Here is a 5,000-nt window from a genome sequence, read left to right as displayed (position 1 = left end):
ATGATTGTGCATTATGTAAGAATCATGCGTTTGTCCAACATATTATTGACCCGAGTGATGCCTGAATGTGTTCAATTGCCTTACATGTACATACAAATGCAAACCTATCACATTATTAAGAGTGTTATGTTTGTATGGTTTTAGTCCAACAATACTTACCGTCATATGGGGATGTTTTAGACACAAGATGGCACAGTATTTATTGTCAAAACATACGTACGTATAACTATTAGGAACACTAGAAATATAACACACACACATGCAATGTGATTTTTGTTTTCACAAGCATAATGTATGTTGGTGAACATGTGAAAGCTTCAACACACCGCACAATACCGAATTCATGTCTTGGGGTAAGTAAGTCAGCCGTTGATTTATATTGTGCATTTGGTGTACAAACATTTCAAAAAGCTATAATTCAGTTATATTGTAACGTTTAGAGTAACGGAGAAGAAGATTAATCATATTATTTTAATCGCAAAGATGTGCGTAAGCATTTTTTAAAAAACCGATTCACGATTAACACTGGAAATTATTTTTGGAAATCATGTTGTTTTGAGATTTCGTTAGTCTGACGTTTTATTAATTAGAAAAAATGTTTATCGTCTCTGACTTAAGGTAATGCATGTAAATGAGAAATTATGTGTACAAACAGAAAACACACAGTTACCATGTTTGTTATCACGTGTTTATTGATTGATTAAAATTTTGGAGAAAAAAAAAAAGATTAATTTTTTTTTTTCAAAAAAAGCTTCAACAACACCGCACAATACCGAATTCATGTCTTGGGGTAAGTAAGTCAGCCGTTGATTTATATTGTACATTTGTGACCCTCCACCACGAAATGAGTCGCATGTCACCTCGCGCGGTTCTGCGCTAGGCTTAATATAAGTCCGGGGAGTGTCTGGTAACAGTGTGAGGGTCACCTTAGTCACAGGCTTATAACTCAAACTCAAAGTTTTCGCTCTTTTCTAAAACGGTTTTCACCACTGGATAGAGCATAAAAAAAACTCTTTAGGAAAACGTAAAAATATGAAAATCATGCAAAGGTGACATGCGACTCATTCCGTGGTGGAGGGTCACATTTGGTGTACAAACATTTCAAAAAGCTATAATTCAGTTATATTGTAACGTTTAGAGTAACGGGCGTTTCTGTCCAAACTGTTGACAACGACTGTTTGTCACGGTGGATGTCTCGCTATACACATTCCTCTTCTTCACACTTAAATATGTGTTGGTACTTTTGGCGTGTTCAACATAATGACAGATGTTGTATATTATGTTGCTCCCATGGGGTCGCCTTCACGCGGCGGGAGTGTTCTCACCAAGCTACCCCACCCCTTTACTTCTCTTCTTTAATCTTATTTCTGCCTTACCAGTCCTTTCACCTATATTTCCTTCCAAGAAAACTCTCCCTACTATTCCCTGCAGTTTTCCAATTCTTTTCTTGTTGTCTTATTTCTACCTGACTGGATCCATCACCTTTATTTCACTTACCAAAAGTCTTCTTTTCCACATCCTAATTTCTCTGCACCCCGCATGTCGTAAGAGGCGACTAACGGATTCTGTTCCTCCTTTTACCCTTGTTAAGTGGTTCTTGTATAGAATATAGTCAATGTTTGTAAAGATTTTAGTCAAGCAGTATGTAAGAAATGTTTAGTCCTTTGTACTGGAAACTTGCATTCTCCCAGTAAGGTCATATATTGTACTACGTTGCAAGCCCCTGGAGCAATTTTTTTATTAGTGCTTTTGTGAACAAGAAACACTTAACAAGTGGCTCTATCCCATCTCCCCCCTTTCCCCTATCCCATCTCCCCCCTTTCCCTCGTCGCGATATAACCTTCGTGGTTGAAAACGACGTTAAACACCAAATAAAGAAAGAAAGTATATTATGTTATATACTATTTGTCGGCGCCGATGTTCTCTTCTCAAACCGATCAAAATAGTTGTACTGGCAAATTGTTTAATCCTGCATTAACCTAAATTCTGCGTCTATCGTCATTTTATTTCATTTTTCTCTCTCCCTCTTTCTCTCTGTCTGTGTATGTGTGTGTGTGTGTGTGTGTGTGTGTGTGTGTGTGTGTGTGTGTGTGTGTGTGTGTGTCTCTCTCTCTCTCTCTCTCTCTCTCTCTCTCTCCCTCTCTCTCTCTCTCTCTCTCTCTCTCTCTCTCTCTCTAGGCGTGAGCCTAAAATCTCCATCCTTGAGTAATACAGTTCGTTCGTTCGTTCGTTCGTTCTGTCCGGCATCAGGTGGCTAAATATAGTTTTTAAGAGCAGTTTGTTTCGCTCCGGCAAGTTATTTGAAGAAGCGCAGCAAACGTCAGTCGTTGGAATACCAACCGCGGTGGAAGTTGCTTTGACAGACCTGCTAGTTGACCACAACGTTTACGTTGAAAGTGCACGATTAGGGGTTATTACGAGTACTGTAGTGCAGCAGTTACAGTCTACAATTACGTACACATGATTATAAGCGGCCTGTCTACACATTATAACTAATACGACCCATTATACAGGGATCCATCAAAAGTCAAACGTTGCACAATTCATAATTTTGCAATTTTAGCAGTTTTTCTACCTCACCCCCTTCATTTACTATGGTGGATGGTTTTGAATACATAAATAAACAAAACATGTTAAGTAAAGCGAAACCAATTTTGTCAATCTGTCAAACTCACAGTTCTGATAAAACTAAACGAACTGCAATTTGTTTCACCAAGGCAGTAGGTTCGCCGATACCTCAGCACGAGGAAGTGCTGACGCATTGTATGAAGATGTATTTCTATTAGTTCGTGAAAAGCGTTCCTTACACCTAGCTGCGGGCGTTGATTGTTTGAATTCACAGCCGGCATAACACAGCAACACTTGTTTTAACAGAAAAATAGCGATTGTTCTGTACACTGTGTACATTCCTGATATGTTTTTATTTTTTATTTAAACATAACATATCCATTTATTGTGGGATTCAAGGAATAATGAAGAATACAGTCAATATTTGTTTGAATCTATAGTACACCATCACTAATACACCACCACCCTCGTCTTGACTCTCTGTCTACCACCACCCTCGTCTTGACTCTCTGTCTATGTTAAAACATTTAATCAAAACTTGACTAAATGTAAACAACAAAATGATTGGAACACTTTTCGTACCCAATTTAAAACATTTGTTACAGTGCCATGTCACTCGATCGTTCTATGCCATTATGTCTTTGAAAGTGAGTGGTTCATTCGGGCAAGTGTCATGTTTTCTGTCGTTTTTGTGTCATTACATTTGACATTCTACTGTTGTGTCCAATCGCTCTTTCCTACAGTGTCAACTGCACGTGAACATTGGACTCGAAGCGGCGCGTAACAAATTGTATGTTTCAGATGCACAGCATGCTGTTTACCATAGTGTACTTAACGGCGTTCGTTTGGAACTATTTCACCATTATTCACTTCACTTCACGCGGCGATTGCTTTCTTTCAAAAACTACTGCTCCACTGACTGATGTAAGTACGTTTTAGTCCTACAGGGGCTTACATTTGAAGTGACATGATGACCACGCTGTGTTTTTAACTTGCTGTATTTGTCACGGTTACTTTAAAGGTCCGTGTCTACATTTTTATACCGAAATCGCCATTTGACCATTAAAATACAGAGTCTATTATCTACAAATATCAACAGTACACCCCCTTTCGATCAGGAAAGACGAAGCCAGTGTAGCCGTTTGAAAATTCATTGTAGTATTCCAGCGTAGTACTCATAGTAGGATATCCTTATTTGGAAAATGCCAAGCGCAAAACTCCTCTCAAATTCCGTGCATTTCGTGCGTTTAAAAAAAAGCGTGGACAGCGCTCCAGTGTCAAACTGTTGCTGCACTTGTTTGGGCGTGGCTATAAGCATAGTGAATTTGATTGGTCAGTATTTTTTAGGCAAAGCGCATGTTCTCAGCAAACAGAAAACAAAATATTGGAAGCGTGAGTCACGCTACCCAAAAATAAAATATTTGTTTGCATATATTTGTTTTCCTATAACTTTTTTCCCCATGGTTCATTCATCATCTGACATAACTTTTTAGCAAAATCTAACCATAAGATTATTAAAAAAAAAAAAAGCAAAAATGTAGACGACCACCTTTAAAAGTGTAATGCTGTCAGCCCACTAACGATGCTGAAACTGCAGCAGCAAAAGATGCACATTGTTACAGTCACTGTGGGAATGCAGCGATGTAACCACTTAGATGACGATACAACGGTAGTTTTGCTTTCCTCATCATTGGCAGAGCGTATAGTCTCGTGATACGATACTGGATGCGCCTTGTTTAGTGTGTGGATGTGCTGCAACGCCTTGTGTGACTGAAGAGACCGACAGTCTCATAGACATAGACTTAGCCAACGTTATTGTATCAACTCAGACATGAATGCGTAGTTTATGCATATATTTGTTTGTTTGTTTGTTTGTTTGCTTAACGCCCATCTGACCATGAAGAGCCATATCAGGGCGGTGCTGCTTTGACATATAACGTGGGCCACACACAAGACAGAAGACGCAGCACAGGCTTCATGTCTCACCCAGTCACATTATTCTGACACCGGACCAACCAGTCCTAGCACTAACCCCATAATGCCAGACACCAGGCGGAGCAGCCACTAGATTGCCAATTTTAAAGTCTTTGGTATGACCCGGCCGGGGTTCGAACTCACGACCTCCCGATCACGAGGCGGACGCCTTACCACTAAGCCAACCGTGCCGGTTTATGCATATATCACAACATCCAACAACATACAACATAAATAGTAACAACACAAAACAATACATTCAGTGTGCACACACAATAGCCTACACATACTTATTATAATCATCTAAACGCCTTCCCCATCATAATATTTTAGTTCAATTCAGTACATCCAATATCTCTCTCTCTCTCTCTCTCTCTCTCTCTCTCTCTCTCTCTCTCTCTCTCTCTCTCTCTCTCTCTCTCTCTCTCTCTCTCTATCTCTATCTCTCTCTCTCTCTC

The 5,000-nt window shown here is 39.5% G+C and overlaps 1 protein-coding gene across 1 annotated transcript in view; it reads right to left on the bottom strand.

Annotated features, from left to right (window-relative positions):
• Positions 1-203, bottom strand: part of LOC138974687 (uncharacterized) — a 16,506-nt gene extending 16,303 nt beyond the window's left edge. Inside the window, exon 1 of the mRNA XM_070347407.1 lies at positions 1-203. This exon is cut by the window's left edge and continues 1,004 nt beyond it. The gene's annotated coding sequence lies outside the window, so the exon portion shown is untranslated.
• Between the last annotated feature and the right edge of the window lie 4,797 nt (positions 204-5,000).

The sequence above is a fragment of the Littorina saxatilis genome, linkage group LG8 (assembly GCF_037325665.1).
Source record: "Littorina saxatilis isolate snail1 linkage group LG8, US_GU_Lsax_2.0, whole genome shotgun sequence".
NCBI lineage: Eukaryota > Metazoa > Mollusca > Gastropoda > Littorinimorpha > Littorinidae > Littorina > Littorina saxatilis.
This window is presented reverse-complemented; position numbering and strand designations above follow the sequence as displayed.